This window comes from Pleuronectes platessa, chromosome 20 (assembly GCF_947347685.1).
Source record: "Pleuronectes platessa chromosome 20, fPlePla1.1, whole genome shotgun sequence".
Classification (NCBI taxonomy): domain Eukaryota; kingdom Metazoa; phylum Chordata; class Actinopteri; order Pleuronectiformes; family Pleuronectidae; genus Pleuronectes; species Pleuronectes platessa.
Genome location: NC_070645.1, coordinates 5,291,180 through 5,309,144, shown reverse-complemented (window position 1 = coordinate 5,309,144; position 17,965 = coordinate 5,291,180). Strand labels below are relative to the sequence as shown.

Genomic DNA, 17,965 nt, shown 5'->3' with positions numbered 1-17,965 from the left:
CTTGTAAGAGGGATACGCAAAATAAGTGACCTATATGTGGATGGAGTGTTCATGTCGTTTGCTGATATTATGCAAAGATATAATCTGGAATATAAAGGTAATTTTTGGAAATATTTACAAATAAGAGACTGTATCACAAAGGGTAAATTTAGGCTCAACAAGAATACATTAATGGAAGTTCTGGACCTACCTAGGATAACACAGAGAGCAGCTACGTTCTACAAGACATTTAATGGTATACGAGAAGACAAGTATAAAAATCTGAGGATCATTTGGCAGAAAGACCTAGGGTGTGATCTGAGTGAGGAAGACTGGTTAAATATTTTATCAAATACAGGGAAACACATGAGAGAGGCCAAGGGGAAGTTTATTCAGTATAAGATAATTCATAGATTTTATTTCACCCCCTCAAAACTGCACAGAATGGGCTTAATAGGAAATAATTTATGTTGGAAATGTCAGAATGATATAGGGACATTTTTACATGTGATCTGGGGATGTAAACTAGTGTACCCATTTTGGGAGAAAGTACTGGAACATGTGAGTAAATGGCTGGGTGTGGCGGTACCTGTATAACCAAGACTTTTCCAAATATATCTAAATATGATCGGGTAGTTTTAAAAGTCGGGATGGTCACAGCTGCTCGAACGATTCTCAGAGTATGGAAAAGTACAGTTGCCCCAGATGTTAAAAAATGGATGGAAATGATGTCAGAGGTTGCATCTTATGAACGCATGTTGGCTAGAATGAACAATGAAGAGGAAGATTTTAGGAGGGCCTGGGACCGTATTTTTTGTAGATAGGGCATATGGAAAATTTGTAGACATGGTGCTGGATGTACATTCTGGTTGTTTCAACAAGAAGAAAAAAAAAGAAAATATCGATTTGCAGGAGGCCTTTGTATATATGGTTGTATGATGGGTATACTGTCTGTTGATGCTGTTATAAATGTTGTTTTTTGAGTTTGATTGTATGTTTTTATATGCATGAATAAATTAAAAAAAACTTTAATGACAAAAAAAAAATTCGGAATGTGGAGACAGGAAGTGAAATTGTTATACAGGGCAGAAATTTACAATGTTGACACACACACACACAACCACACACACTGACTGTGCAGCTTTTTTCTAATCTCTCTGCTACAGTATATACTGTGAGAGGGTAAAGTAAAACACAGAATGGAGTAACTCAAAGCCTTTTTATTTTAATGTATGCAGACAAAGAAAGCCTAGTTTTTAAAAGAGTTCTCTCACATGCGCACAACCAAATCCTAGATATACTTTATCTTAAGATAATTGTTTTAAGGTTTCACTTTATATACCATTCTTTATACATAACTTGTGGGAGGACCTTTTATTGGGCGGCTGTGGCTGAGGGGTAGAGTGGTCGTCCTCCAAACTGAAGGTCGGCAGTTCGATCCCCAGTCTGACCCATCTGCATGCCGAAATGTCCTTGGGCAAGATGCTGAACCCCGAATGGCCCCCCCAGAGAACAACAATGTGCTGCGAATAGATGCATTGTATGAATGTGTGTGTGAATGCAAAACTGTACTGTAAAGCCATTTGAGTGGTCATCAAGATTAGAAATACAAAACCATTTAAGATAAAGCAAACACATTTACAGTCTGAGTCTTTACAGTGAGCTGTAGCAGCCGAGGGAGAAACACCATTATCAAGGTTGTTAAATAGTTGCGACAAATATATGCCGATACAGCTATAAACTTAGCTGCTGACAGGTGTTGTGCTGTGCGCTGGTCCAGCATGAGGAAGTGAAAACTGTGGCCCTCAGCAGCAGAACAGAAACCGACAGAGTTTTCATTACATCGGTTCTCATAGAACCAGTTAACACTCCTGTTACTGGTAAGTGCGTTTCCTCAACACAATGACCACACCGCCACTCAGGGAAGTGTTCATGTTCCCAACAACTCAGGGAATAACCCAAGTCTGTGAGCTGCAGCAGATGTTGTGTGATTGTGTGTGCATGCTCAGTGTGTGGACACTGCAGCGAGCCCCCCACTGAGAGGCAGCGTGAGCAGCTGCTGGTCTGGCCGGTGGTTGGCTCAGTAGCAGCAGCAGCAGCAGCAGATAGCAGCTAAATGAGTGTGTGACAGGGCGGCATACAGGAGGAGAAGCGGCCTCCAGCAATCAATCACACAGCAGTTAACCAGCTAATACACTCAGCCAACAATACAAACAACTGCCGACACTAAATCTGAGTCAGGAAAACTTAACAAGGCAACTGGTGGAAAGAGAATCAATCCTAATCTCGAAAGGTCTCTTCGCCCGTGTTACATTAAAAACAAAGCACTTGAGACGTATTTTCCCATTGACGTCTGATGTTAATAGGTGTAGGGATAATGAGAAATACATTTCAGTGCGTCCTCATGGCCCACTGGTTTGAAGGCAGATCGTGAATTAGCAATGTTCTAGCTTCAAGTGCAGCCGGAGACCTTTGTTCCATGATATCTGTAAACTGTGGATGGTGTTGAAACCAGTTCTGGACCAGAGCACAGCGGTGGAATGACCCATTGTCCCAGATGACAATGTATTGCATCTGGTGCATGTGGTTTAGTGCTGTGACGATGTTGTGCAATCGGCAAACAAATGTGAGAATGTGAGTTGTGTTGTAAGGGCCCATATTGGTGTGACAGAGGAGGACCCCATTCTGTGTAATGGCAGTGCAAAGAGTATTGTTACCCCCATGTTGCCCTGGGACATTGATTATAGCCCCGTGGCCAATGATGTTTCTGCCTCTCTTTCTTGCTTTTGTCAGGTTGAACCCTGCCTCATCTATGGATATAAATTCATGTGGGTTTTCCTCAGCATCCATCTGAAAAACTCTCTGAAATACAGTGAAAGACAAGATTGTGTAGTTCAGCAGAGGTCTGGGATAAAGTACATTTACATTATAAATGTTACGTGTGCAGTATGCACCATCACAGTGATAAGGTGAACAATACATACCTCTCCATACTCATGCCGCAGCCGCAGCCTTCTCCTCCTCCGTGGATTCCCCCTCTTACCCTCACTCTTCTTCTTTTTTGAGCACGAGCTCCATTTTGGTTGAAACAGGTGAACTCAGCAGCTGCATTTGTATAGTGCTTAAACCTGATTGGTGTGTCTACAATTAAGCAATCATGTGTTTAAACACCTGATGGCTGTTTTGAACCAATTGGCTCATAGGGGTGGTCATTTGACAGTCAGTGCTTAGGGATTGCAAGGAAGTGACTTCTTGATATACTTCTGTGTCTAATGTTTACAAGTGTGTTTAATGTTTTGCAGATCACTATGTGTATTGTTTTGCAAAAAGTGTGAAGCTGACATTGTGCTTATAGTGGTGCAGATCTGGGGTTTTGCTCCTTGAGTGTCACGTTTTGATAATTGTGTAATACTTTTACTTGTAGTGTTTATGCAGTCGAAAAAAACTGTAAATGATGTTATCACCACCAGTACATACTGGTTAATCAGTGAGAAAACATTACAGGTGCTCTTTGTTGGCCAGTGGCTGTTTAATGAGCTGTAATGTGCACAGTGTGTTTAGACTCCATATTCAATCCTCCCTAATACTCCTTCTCCATTCGGACCCAGCCGCAGCAGACAGAAGATAAATCTCCACGGGAGCCGCAGAATATGCTTCCTTGTTGTTAATTGAGATTAAGTGCTTACATTAACATTCTCGGGCAGTGTTTGAAAGCTCAGGTGCGTGCCAAGTCCTCTGGAATAAGGATTAAAGTTACAGAGACAGTAAAGTAACTATGGCATGTCCTGTTGAATCCAGCCTGCACACCCTCCACCTCCCCTTCAGATAGATCTCTCATTTCACCTGTATTTACACAGACAAGACTTGCACTTGGGTTCATACAGTGGAGAATAAATAGTGAGTCGGATTGTCGGCTCTGTGGAGTTTCATGGGAAACGGGGGGGGGGGGGGGGGGGGGGACTGGTTTGAGTTTCAGAGAGGGAACTCAAAGGAAGTCATAAAGCTAACTATCTTTAATGTGAGACAGTGGATGATTAGAGCTAAATAAACAACGTGGGAAGTTAGAGTTTGACTTTTACTGGTTGTGTGGCCAAGTAAGGGCACTGAATCAAATTTATAGATTTTTCAGAATATAATAAGGTATAGTACATTTTCTGTTCTCATCAGTGCAGTTTGGATTTGGAATAAATTTTAGTTCTACTTACAACAGTCTAGAGTAATCTAGCGGAATACGTTAATAGGTTGCATTAAAAGATTTTCTAGCGAGGTTATGCAAAAATATGATGCCAAATGTGATAGATAATCTAAGTTTCACAATAATATTGCCATTCCCATTATACTTTAAGTAACACTACAGGGCGCCTGCATGTCTTAAACAATTAATGTAAGTAAAGTTTAAACTGCACATGTCTAAATTCCATCAAGATGCATCAATTTGCACACACTCATAAATATCAGTCCCCTAAATTTGCTGTCGCTTTGATGAAAATCCATCAGTTACTCCCTGGGAAACCAGTAAAATGGGTAAAGACCTAAATAAAAGGATAGCGAATACAAATTGCCGTGTGAGGAGTTCGTAAATCTAGAAGGATGCTCAAACTCAAGTATACCCACTGCCTCTTTACTTTGAAAGAGAACAGTTGAGTTGATTCGTTCATTTGATCAGGAAGCCTCCCTGTGTGCCTTCCATTGGAGGTCTATGGGTGAGCCCAACTAAGAGGACACCCGGGGGTAGACCCAGAACCTGCTGGAGGGACAACATATCTCATCTGTCCTGGGAACGCCTCAGGATCCCCCAGGAGGAGCAGGATAGCATGGCTGATGTCTGGAACAACCTACCAAATAGTGCCTCTTTAATGGTGCTGTCAATATGATATTTGTGTGATCACAGTCTCTTTCAAATAGTTTTAATGGATTTTCTTTTGCAGGTAAGTAGAGAAAATGACCCATCAGTTCATTATCTGTACAGCTTATCCTTTGAGGGTTGTGGGGGGAGCTGGACCCACTCCCAGCTGGCATCGGGAGAGAGACAGGTGTAAACCAGGAAAATGAAAATGTACATCCTTTACATTTAGCTCATTCATGTCAATTTCCCCAGTTCAGATAATGGGAAAGCTGTGTTCATTGTTACACATAGAGGCATTTTATATGATCTTTTGTTGCAAAGGTGACCCACCAGTTTCTATCAGTCAATCACTTCCTGTGATTAATCTGTGTCAGCTAAGCTGTTGCTGGTTGTAGGTGCTGTGGGTCTGCCACAATCAGACAGGCTAACTGTGAGGCTCCGCAGCAGCTTTCTCTTGTCTTCCTTTTTATCAAGGACTCCATGACAGAACCAGGATGTTGAATGAGCCTTTAAACTCCAGCAGTTATCAGCTTCATGTCAGAATCTGAGCCACTGGGCCCCCACAGTAGCCGTCCGTGATAGTGATCCTGCCTTGTGTTAGCGTTTATGCGCGCGCTATCCATCTCTCTGGGTTTCTGCGGGGCCAGTGGTCGCTGATCGCTTAGAGCTCAGGAGAGTTTGCCGGAGCTCTGTGATGAAACAAACACAAAGCAGGAACACCTTCACCACACAGCAACAAGGGGTTACTAATAGGGATGGGCATAATTAATCGACGATCGATTAATTGATCATTAAGAATTTCCTCGATGAAATAATTTTTTCATCGAGGAATTCGCTAATTACACATTTGACCACGGGGGGCAGTGTTTGAAAAAAACGCCACAGTCCTACTCAGTTACCTGCGACTGGCTGCGAGTTACCATGTAGTTCCATTTCCAAAGTAAACATGAAGAGGTCACGGCGAAGTGTTGCATGGGACCATTGTGAGTTAAAAAATGACTTGGTTCACTGCCAACACTGCGAAGCTATCCCAGAGGCTGGGGGAGACGAGGAGCCTGCGTTGTCTGACACGGACGAGGGCAGCGCAAACACCGGAGCCGCGGTCAGGCTAGCCAAGTTAGCACGGAGCTACCTGTGTATCACCAGTTTTTCGGCGGCTGGACTGACGGCCACCAGGCTGCGTTCGCCTCTGACCCCAGAGCATGTTAACATGCTCATCTTTCTCAACACAAATCCGTAGGCTGGTGCTGAAGTTGTATGTGAGTTACTGGTTATTTTTATGAAGCTTTCTCGACTCAGTACCTTGTTTGATAGTTTTGAGTTACATTTGGCAAAACCTGTCAGACCTAAGTATTACATATTTGTAGTTGTTGTTTAACATTATGTTTTTTTATATTATTATTATTTTATTTTGGAGAAAAAAAAAACGAGGGTCAGTTGTGTTTAGTAGCACCGACTTCTAGCTGTCGGCTCCGCTGCTGAAGATTACGGCAGCGCATATTTTGTTCATCTTGTAATAAAGATCCCAATGAGGAAACACGCTTTTTTTTCCCACTGCATTTTAATGTAGCTTATAAATAGTGAATTTTTTATGAATTTTTTAACTTGAAAATATTAATGATTAATCGAAAATTCGTCATTAACTCTCCCGACGATCGACGAAGACAATTTAATCGAACGCCCATCCCTAGTTACTAATGTGATACAGATGGAATCCATACTGGTGGCTTGATGAAAGGTGGCCTGTGATTGGAAGAACCAAATCCCTGGTAGTCTGGACCACAATTAAATAGCTGCATCCTCCGTAACTGTCAGTACTCTTCCGATTGGATGTTTGTGGTGATTGGGAAAAGGTACCTGGCAGACATACGTGAACTCTACTCTATACTAAATATATCTGAAGCGTTTGAATGTGAAACCTTTGAAAAATGTTATTACAAAGAAGTGAAAGTGAAAAATGCCATGTTGCAAGGACCACACATGGTCAGCGTGAATCATTCTTTGAGGAATTGTATGTAATTTTGGGCAAGCTGATGTCTGTGAAACTCCTCTCCGTGCAACAAAGGATTCATTTTCTGATGTTTGTTGACTTAAAAAATATCCAGATTAGTGGCTTGCCAACATGACAGTCACCCTGGTGTCACTGGATGTTAACTCTGTGTTGCAGATATTGCCAGGGACAACATACAATCTTCTACATGGTGGCACGCAGAGTGGAAAAATCAGTTCAAACCACCAATGAAGTCTTTAAAAGAGGTTGTGTGTCAGCGCAGCTCATGTGTCTTTGTATGTGACACAGAAAAATCTTCTGGTGACAGAGTTTGTTGTCTTTTTATTTGACTGTTCGTGTGCTGTTCTATTGTGTTGCTAGAAGTTTTAAGGCCATTGAAACACACACACACACACACACGGGTGTAAAGTCACATCTTGAACACAAAGGCCATGTCAGGGCAACACCAACGTTGTTTCATTTGAATACAAGCAGCATTTCTGTGGTAAGGCTTTGACATTTTAGGCTGTTTTAGCTCTCCTCGTATCCCCCCCCCCCCCCCCCCCCCCCGAATATTCCTAATCATCATTCAGTGCGAGCTTGGCAAGACTACCAGCGTATTCTTCTTGGCTGTGATCTTGAATTTGATTTAATTTTCATACATTGCAGATGTTGAACTCACATTTCTTTTGGTGTGCCATGGAGGCAGGAACACACGCGGTTTATTAGGAACAACTTGGGTTCTGCTTCGTTGAAAATTACCAGTCCACCGACCTGTCCTCCAGGGATGTAGCCGCGCAACGCCCCTTGCCTTCCCCACCGGGCATCCATCCTTGCCCAGAGGCCCCAAGCCAGGAGAGCCGGGCAGAGCCAAGGAGTGTGGGGAAAGTCACCTCATAGAATATGTGTCATGTCCTTCTCCCTTATTCATGCGAGTCCCAGCCTGGTGGAGGGTAACACAAACAGGCGAACAGCAGGGGGCCACTGGCGCCAAGACAAACAAAAGGGGTTGTGTATTCGCTACAAAGCTGCTAACGCATAGAAATGCACAAAAATATACTATAATTCCAAAGCATGCGTATGATTTTATAACCAAGATTGTCTCTGAAAAACTCCCAGCGCAAAATGTACACAAGAGAAAATCCTCCGCCAAACAAACGTAATCGTCACAGTCAACATTGCAAACCAATTTGGTGAGAGGAAATAAACCGAGTGAGTGAGGTAAGCACATAACCACTGACAATGTACACATGAAGGTTTTTTGAGAGAAGCCATGAGCAGGAAAATGAGCCACATAAATTCACTCACACTCACACCCACACAAGCCAAGTCATCTACTTCATCCCAAGGTGCAGCTTCGGGTTTCGTGGAAGGAAAAGTGTCTTCATGGTGGAGCGTCATGTAAACGGCTGTTGAAATGTCAGTGGCTGAATGTGGTGCTGTCATGACGCAGCAGTGCCCCACTGGCCTCCTTCAGGACGGCACAGATACAGCTTTGTGGTTCTGGCAGAGGAGACCTGCATGGAATCCATATTTGTATGTGATGATGGAGCAACTCAGGCTCAGATAGAAACTGCGACCAGATCTGCTTCAAATGGCTTCTTCAGTTGTTTATTTTTAGTCAGATACTTGATTTTATTGGTTTATTTACCGTGGAAATCTTTCACTTAAATAGTAACAAGTAGAGCCATTATAGCGAATAACACCCATTAATGTTTTGCTTGGTTACAAAGAATCCATGGATCGTTTAAGGTGAACTGACCAAAGAACAGTATAAAAATCTGTTAATCCTCAAAAGGTTTAAACATGGTTAATCGTGGTTGGCATGCATACAAACAAGCTTATGGTCAGACATGCCGCCACTTAAGCATGTGCTGATCCACACACACACATACACACACACACACACACACACACACACACACACACACACACACACACACATGCAGACAGGTCCGAGTTAGCGCACTGTACTGACTCTGGTCAGTCTGAGGTCTGGAGCTGAGTTTTCACCTGCTGCCTCTGAACTCAGCACAAAGACCTTATTGTGACCAGTTAGACTTCACTGTTAATCATAGCTGAGATTATAAGACTTTGATACACACACACACACACTCACACATACACTCATGAGTGGGTTTCTTCCCCCCCCCCCCTCTAACACGCTTTCACACCAGCTTGAGCATATGCAGTAGACACTTGCATGCTAGAAGTCATGTGGAGGCACTCACACACCCACACACACACACACACATATACTGTATAACACTGCCTCGGGAAAGACTTCTCACAACCTGAGCAATATGAGCAGCTTGTACCAACCTAATTCAAAGAGTGACGGCTGCTCACTTGTCAAAATACACACACACACACACACACTAAAGGCAAATCTTAGTGTTTTGAAAGAGGGTCAGAAAGTGAGCGCCGGCCAAATATCCTCACTCAGTGTGTTCTAGGTACTAACTTCCATTCATTGTGGACAGTCTAACCAAAACCTTAAACATGACCTTAACCTTGTCCAATTCATGCTATTCCTAAATTTAACCTAGCCACAATTCACGTCTTAAGACGGACCTTAACCAGGAGCTCAAAACAACGTTTTGCCTCATGGGGAGCAGGCTACTGGTTTTGAAAATGTCAGTGTTGATACTGGAAAAGGTGCAAAACAAGTTCAAGCACACACACGCGCACACACACGCGCACACACACACACACACACACACACACACACACATACACGCATGCACTCACACACAGCAGTGCAGGCTTAAAAAAAACATAGTTTTGCCAATATTTTATTCATAGTTGCCTTGAAGACGTAAAATGTGATATTTTGCTGAATAACTTCAGAAATGTGTCATGAACCATTTTTGAAGAAGGGCCATAGGTTGGGATGACCAGCAGGCTTATAGCACCACCTGCTGGAGAAAGCATGAGAGGCACTGGCCCCCATCACTGTGCTGTCACATCATCACATTACTGTAAAATACACATGGTATAAAAACTACTTTGAAAATGTAATTTCAGAAAAAACACAAAAAGATGGTGTGCTGAATAAGTTATATATCCAAAATAACGGTATTATATAAACTTCCTTTGTGAAACAGATTTACTGACTGCACGACTCATACATTATTCTCTCGTATGATTTATCCTGTGCATGGATGGATCATGTAACCTCATTACTCTTGTTATTACATACACAGTCATAGAAGTAAGGAAGCAGCAGTCAGCCCCCAGCAGTGCCCCACAGTACTCCCTCAGTATCATGTAGTGCAGTGTATTTGTAATAATGTAAGGATGTAAGTTATGAACTTTAAGAACTGGATCAGGAGCAGTTACACAATATTTCCTCTAGTTGGCTCCTGGCAGTGAAACATTCAGATGATATGACGGCTTCCCTGTGATTCAAGGATTGTGTTACAGTCAGCAGTTTGTATAGTCATCTCATTCCGTGCACAATCGGTGATGTGCACTTTGTGTACATGATGCAGTGAGGAAATTCTCCATGTCTGTCCTCTCCTTACATAAAAGACAAATAGACTGAAGCCTAAGGAGCTCTGGGTAGCTTGTGTTAATATTACCTGATAATTTGTTGGAACTATCAATTGATACAGAATGTTTACAAAGTTTTCATCTGACTTGTAAATTAATTTTCGCTGTACATGGAGTTGTTGTGGCCGAGTGGTTAAGGCGATGGACTCGAAATCCATTGGGGTCACCCCTGCACAGGTTCAAATCCTGTCAACAACGATCCAGCAAGTAATATTTGTATAACCAATACTCACAAATCACAATTTGTCTCCTAGGCCTAACCAGGTGCTACACCCGATGTTCTTTACCCGCAACAAGAGCAAGGAAAACTCCTATGAACAGTGAAAAAAAACTTAGAAACCTAAGAGAGAGAGCCACATGTGAAGGATCCCTCTCCCAGGATGGACAGAAGTACATGCAACAGAGAACATCAACAAAATAACAGTATTCAGGATGAATTGAAAGAGTCCGATGCTGTTTCCATCTATGACATCATGCTGGAAGACCAGAGCCCTTTCTCTGAGATTCGATTACAATTTAAACGAATACAAATGTGTGGAATTCTTAAACACATCCTTAAGAATGACTCTTCAATCACGAGCACTTATTGTATTATTATCCATAGTTTTACAACAAATTGAAATAGTTTACTTCCCATTTAAGGGACCTGCAAATGCTGCATTGCACCTTCGCTTTTGAATTTCCTAATGAAATGGAAGCAGTTCACTGGCCTTGTTTTTCATATATTGACCTATCATTAAAAGCCTCCGAAGTTGGTTCTCTATTTGGTTTTCAAATGTTGTGTAGTTGTTGTGGGCGAGTGGTCTAAGGCGATGGACTCGAAATCCATTGGGGTCTCCCCGCACAGGTTCAAATCCTGTCAACAACGATACATTGAAACCTAAAGAAGATATTGATATGGTTTCTAAGTAATAATAGCCACAATCTTGACAGTTCTATGTCAGACTTTTCTCTGCGTTAACACACAACAGCAACACTGTGTTGGAATGTCTCCTTTTAGACTCAATACTGCGTCTACTTCCTTGCTCAGAAGGCCCAGCTCCAACACCGCCTGTTGTTTTTAAAGACCTACGAGCCAGATAACACGTAAACAGTTCAGGGTGTTGGTCTCCAAATTCCTCAGATCCCAATTGGTCAATGTTGAAAAGGCCTCACAATTTTCAGAACTTAAAGGATCTGAAGTAAAAATGTTGGTGTCACTGTAACTATTCTTAATAATAATAATCAACTTTATTCACCTACTTACAAGAAATGCAGTTCTAAGAGCTTTACATACAATATAGATTTTTTTAAACATGCATCAATGTCATTCAAAATAAGTAGAGGACACATATTAAGAAGACATAGAAACATGGTAAAATTACATTTAAAAGACAAGAAATGAAAAAGAAATTTAATGAAATTTAAAAAATGCATAAAAACAGAAACGTTTTATGTAGGAGAGGACAACTTTCTGAGTTTCTTCAGCTCTGAGAGACTTTCTGCAGATGCTCTCAGTGTTCCCGACGGGACATAGTTAACTAGAGAGTCAGCTACGTTGGTCTCAACCCATTCAGAGCCTTGTGAATTTATGTGATTGGATGTTTTGGGGGTTTATGAGGGACCCACTGAACAGAATTGGGATTGAATAATGGAAGTCAAGTGATTGGGAATATTTATAAATATAAATCTGCGATGGCTGGGAATCGAACGCAGGTCAACTGCTTGGAAGGCAGCTATGCTCACCACTATACCACCATCGCCACGTCTGTACAGAAAAATGCCTCATAATAAAAACAGGAGAAGAGAAGAGAGGCAGGCACAGAACTCTGGGCCTTGTTTTTCTAAAACACCCATTGTCTTTTCAAGTTCATGTTCTATTTTTAGAGCTTGCTCACTGTATTAGATTTAAAATGCCCTTTTTTCTGCAGCAGATGTTGCTCTTACTGTTACATCACATTACCAGAGGCTGAATATGAATGGTGAGGAATGACATACTTGTTAGCGGTTTTCCTGTGTGACTGCACTGGAATGGTGGAATGATCGCATTGGTTGGTGATCAGCTTCCCTCACTGGACAAACTAAACAAATATTATATTTGGATTCGAGGAGTGAGGTGTTAGGTTATAGTGCGAACCAAATAAAAACATGAGGTGCTTTTTTAAAGATGTGCTGAGGTGTAATAACCTGAGCTCATCTGATAAGAATGATCTGCACAAACATGTATCTTCTTTGAAATGTGATTTTTGATGCCTCTCCTGCATTGGTCATTAAGACATGAGCGTTTTCAGTAAGTAAATAAGTCACAGGTTGTCAGACTGATTGTTTTGTTAATGTCAGGCATCATTTTATTCTGAAAATCAAGTATCTGTTGGACCAACAATAGGGTCATGTCTGCTGAAGACTCATTCTGTGCTTGGGACGGCTGACCTGATGTGTTCACTGCTACTTCAGTGGACATTCATGAAGATGTTTGACCCCCTGGTGGCAGTGGCCTCTTCCTGCAGACACTTTCGTAGAGAAGCCTACGAAATGTTCCAAACGACAAGTAGGCCTGCGCAGACCTCTGCCGCGCTCTGATCAAGCAAGATGGCTGAGATTTCTGTATTCTTGGTGGAAAACGCTATATTTTAGCAATCTTTCTTAATAAAAATGTGTTCCGATGATATTTATGGCGAGATATGTGTGTTTCAGCTTCAATATTTTCATTCAGTGAACCTGTACGATGTTTGGTTTGTTAGTTATTACGAAGATTTTTCACGTGTCTGTCGTATCTAAGGTGGTTGCTATGGACGCTTTTGTCGCTCCTTGCCGTCAAACCGTAATCCTTTGTAAATTGCCCCTGTTACTATCTTTCCATATAGTGCAAGGCATCTGTAGAAGAATGAAACACACGATGTGTATTGAATCAGGACAAAATGCCAGTTTATTTTCCTCCCCTCATCACTTCCTCGCTCTGCAGTCCATAATCACTTACTAACCACACACCAACTTCCACATTAAAGCCACTAAATAAAATAGCTTAGAATAATAACATTTTCCATGTGTGAACTAGTTCTTACCTAATCGATTATTTAATATCAAGATGTTAGTTTTTGTAATTTTTATTGATTTTAGTTTCCGTAACAACAGCAGTGCGCCGGACGTTGCGTCATTCTCCTTCGCCCCTACCCCGGTAAGTCCTCGAATTTATTTTAACGCAAATTCTAATACTTACGTATTCAACGTTAAAAAGCTTTCTTTTGACCATACTCTCATCACTGTTCTACAGATAACCTGTCCCTTGTGCCTAACTCCGACCTCAACCAAGTCCTTTATAAATAAAACAAACGGCCCTTTTAAGAGCCAACATCTGTCTGTCGTTCTCTCTCTTTGTGTGAGTCAGCCACTCGTTTGTTTGTGTGTGGTTTTTGTTTGTCCCTCTCCCTGTTGGACCTGTGACCCCAAATTTCAGTGGCATACTAAGTCTCTGGTAAGTAGTTCCGTATACACAGCTTCAAAAGTGACCATAAACTTATAGGAAGTTTAAACAAGGGGGGGTGGATGCCCCTCTGCCTAGTTGCTTGACTGCTGCAAAGCCTGTTATTTTCTAATCTATTTATAAACAGAAATTAGCCTGGCTCACATGAAAGTTAATGGTTTAAACCTAAGAATTTTCAGATGAGCACTAGAATCCCAACACAATTGTAAAACCACTTGTGTGCCAGGGGATGTACATGTTTATCCTTAGCTCTTTATTTTCCATATACTTATAGTTTGCAAACATTTTCCTTTGCTGTATGTCTCACTAGCTTAATGTTTCGATATCAAGAACAAAACACGTTGTATTCAAGATCTAGGGACGCCTGGCTACTGTGGACCTGTCATATACAGTGGCTTTAACATGTTTAATCTGTATTGTTTAGGCAATATGTCATCACTAGATGATGCAGAGGCTCATCTTGAAGAGATGAACAAGGTAGCACTATCTATGATCAAAGAGCTCAACGCAACTCTGGTATTGTAGCACTTTCCATTTGTCTATTTTTATTAAATGATTTGCTATGCCAGTCGATATGGTTTTATTTTCTTTACTTTTATTTTTTGTCCTTCTTAGTCACCTAAGAAAAAGAGAAAATCAAAACCAAAACCAAAACCTTTGGTTCGATGGAGACAACGGGACAAAGACGGCAACATTGTTGCCCAAAGACGCAAGTCCTCCTCATCAAACTCATGTGGTTGGTTCAATACTCAAATTGGCATGCTGCACAAAGTATTTGCTGAGAGAAAATTGCTTGAGTTTGTTGTGAAATATTGCACATAAGCAAAGGTAAGCCATAATTAAGTAGAGTATCTTCTAACTCAAACAGAAGTGTTTACGTCTCAATACAACCCTAAACTTCCTCTCCTCACTCTTCAACAAATGCAACTAAATTTATCTTGAACCAAGGCACACACTTTGGCTTGGTATGAAATATTGAAACATTGTATTTATTATTTTATCAGGGACCATTCACAATGACACCTCATACATTTTAATTCCGCTATTTCCAAGAGTACTTTTAATATACTCTAATGTGAACGCTGTCATAATGTCTGTCTAGAAGGACATACTTGGTCCAGAAGGATAAACAGCAAAGAGATCCACAGACAGGGGCAGTTCCATTGGGAACTAAGAAGATTAGTATTGATTGACATTGACACTGCAATGAAATGTTGGCATTCTTCACATTAAACTTTCTCTTCTTAGCGAAACGGGTCAGATCATCCACTCCCAGTGTTCCTGAGGGGACTTCCGCACAGATGCCCGATGACCAAGAGGAAGGACTTTGTAAGTGATCATAGTTTCTATATTTATATTTCTGTGCCATGTTTGATTGGCAAACAAATTTGATGGCCCAGCCCATACTTATCCTTATCAACACCATTTTCTCTTCCTGTAACAGAAAATGGACTAAAAGAACTTGAGTCTCCTCAGTGTTGCACACGATGACACTGATGTCATACATGATGCCAGCACAACAACAACAGCCAGCGACTGGAAGACATGAAATGGTGCTCAAAGTGCTTTGCATACAATAAAGTTTTTGAAATAACATGCTAAAATGTAACTCAAAATGAGAAGAGGACATTTGAACATTTGAACATGTTCAAATTACATGTAATATATGTATAAAAAAGGAAAATAAATTAAATTGTATAAAAAAATGCATAAAAACAGAAAAGAAAGATAATGATTAAAAAAAAATTGTATATAGCGTCTGATAGACTTTCTACAGATGATGTCAGTGTTCCAGAGGGGACATAGTTAACTACAGAGTCAGCGATGTAAGTCAGGTGAAACCCATTCATAACCATGTGGGTTTATGTGACAGTTGTTTGGGGGTTTATGAGGGACCCACTGAACAGAAGGAGGTGTTTTGGCCTATCTATAAACATAAATCTGCGATGGCTGGGAATCGAACCCAGGTCAACTGCTTGGAAGGCAGCTATGCTCACCACTATACCACCATCGCCACATCTGCAGGAAAAATCCCTTAAAATAAAAACAGCAGATGAGAAGAAAACAGAACAGAAGAGAAGAGAAGAAAGCATGTAACACTAAGCCCTGTTTTTTCTAAAACACCCATTGTCTCTCCAAGTTCATGTTTTATTTTTAGAGCTAGCTCAATGTATTACATTTAAAATTCCCTTTTTTCACAAGCAGATGAGGCTCTTAATGTTACATCACATTACCAGAGGCTGAATACGAATGGTGAGGAATGACATACTTGTTAGAGGTTTTCCTGTGTGACTGTACTGGGATGGTGGAATGATTCTTCTACTTGTGAACCCACATGAGTAAAATAAATTCCATGGTAAAGAGGAAAACCAGCATGATGACCATAACACGATACTGTCTCTGTGTTCACTTTTCAACAACAATTCACATCCTGCAGAACAAACCAGTGTCCTACCACGTTGAAGTGCATAAGGAAACACATGAAACAAACAACCTGCCTGCTGCAACAGTCTTTTTCCTACACGAGACATTAAAAAATATATATATGTACAGTGTGAGATTATGTGCAGTGAAACAGATTAAACATACGCCATGAATTGCAGAGGCAGGAATTATTATTGCAGTTAAAAAGGGAAAATTTAATAAATCCTGAGATCTTTCTAAAATGGTTACAATTAGTGTGTGTGTGTGTGTTCAGTCTTTACAAACATTCGATTGGTGTTCATGCTCAGTGGTCCTCTGTGACAATACTTGAATTAGCCGAAAGGTGGCAGTAGGCCATTTAAACTGAATATTACCACTATTACAACTTTTAACCAATTCTGTATTTCACATTATATATTTGATTTCATATAAAGTACCTGACTTACTGCTTGATATGTGAAACACTGGGTTGATATGCAGAAGATGACTTTGTGCTTTTCTGTTCAGGTACTGTATCAATACATCACAAAACGTACTGCAACCATCGTTCAGTACTAGTACGGCATTTTTGTTGATAACCAGCGGTCAGAGAGAGGATTTACTGCAGTGTATATTTGTACTGACCAGAGAGAAAAAGACTGCTTAAGTAAAGTCACTAATCAAAGATGCAAGGACTAGATTGGAATAAAATATAGAGGTAATGTACTTTAATGTAAATGAAAAGTTAAATTACAGCTCCAGTGAGCGTCAGCATCGAGCGCTTCAGAGTAATCAGTCATTTTTTTATGCACTCAAGTGCTGGGACGCAGCCAGGAGCAGCTGGAAATACCGTCATCCATCTTTACAAGGGTCCTGTGATTTGAATTATAATTGAATTCATAAAATCTATTATGTATATATATTCATTTATCCTACTACAGTATTTGATGTAAACCACAATAAATTGCAGCTCTTTTCTTGGACGTCACACAGAGCTTCTTTCTTTCCATGGGAATGTTTTACTCATCGATTTAAACTGGGATTTAATGCTCACTCGCTCAGTTGAATAATCTTCTTTAATCAAATGCTTTCTTTGGGTAGTTATTGTACAGCTTATGTTTATTGTAATAGTTGATATGTTAAATGCAGCATTGTAGGTTATACATTGGTATATTTCTCAGAATCTGGGCCTCATATTGAGACCAGTAGAGTTGCAGCAGGGCAACAAGGGCCAGTCACAGAGGTCCCAGAGATTCCAGGTTCCCTACACGTCGAAGGGGTTGATGAATTTGATCAAGTACAAATGTTTTGGGGGGAAATATTGACTGAGTTCCAGAATAGATTTCCCTTAAACTAATGGCTTGCATGGTCTAAAATTAAAATGTCAAGCTCCAATCGATATTTTGAGTTTAAATTCTGCTCACATGGGACACGTTCTACAGAGTTTTACACACAGCTTTGTGCACTGTACTTTGTGGCAGTGGTGGGATGTAAGTACATGTACTTTGTACTAATACATTAGTAAACTTTTCATGTATTTATACTCTCCTTAAGTGAATTTATTTTGGGGTTGTTTTTGCTTTTACTCCACTACAGCTTCTAGAAAATATCTCTACTTTCTAATCCACTAGATTACATGTTACATGTTCTCATTTTTTTTTAAGTTGAATGCTTTAAAGTATGTTTTTATCAATAGATTCGTCTATTTTGAAGATTTAATTTTAAAGTTTTT

General features: G+C 40.7%; 1 long non-coding RNA gene and 3 other non-coding genes across 4 annotated transcripts; 3 read left to right on the top strand and 1 right to left on the bottom strand.

Annotated features, from left to right (window-relative positions):
• Window positions 1–10,485: 10,485 nt before the first annotated feature.
• Window positions 10,486–10,568, top strand: trnas-cga (transfer RNA serine (anticodon CGA)). Its single transcript has one exon. It is a non-coding gene; the product is annotated as a tRNA-Ser (tRNA).
• A 587-nt stretch (window positions 10,569–11,155) lies between these two features.
• trnas-cga (transfer RNA serine (anticodon CGA)) lies at window positions 11,156–11,238 on the top strand. The gene has a single exon. It is a non-coding gene; the product is annotated as a tRNA-Ser (tRNA).
• A 2,255-nt stretch (window positions 11,239–13,493) lies between these two features.
• On the top strand, window positions 13,494–16,217 carry LOC128425795 (uncharacterized). Its single transcript, XR_008333176.1, has 6 exons — window positions 13,494–13,524; window positions 13,621–13,821; window positions 14,255–14,346; window positions 14,446–14,566; window positions 15,079–15,159; window positions 15,275–16,217. It is a non-coding gene; the product is annotated as an uncharacterized LOC128425795 (long non-coding RNA).
• On the bottom strand, window positions 15,773–15,844 carry trnag-ucc (transfer RNA glycine (anticodon UCC)). Its single transcript has one exon. It is a non-coding gene; the product is annotated as a tRNA-Gly (tRNA).
• Window positions 16,218–17,965: the final 1,748 nt, after the last annotated feature.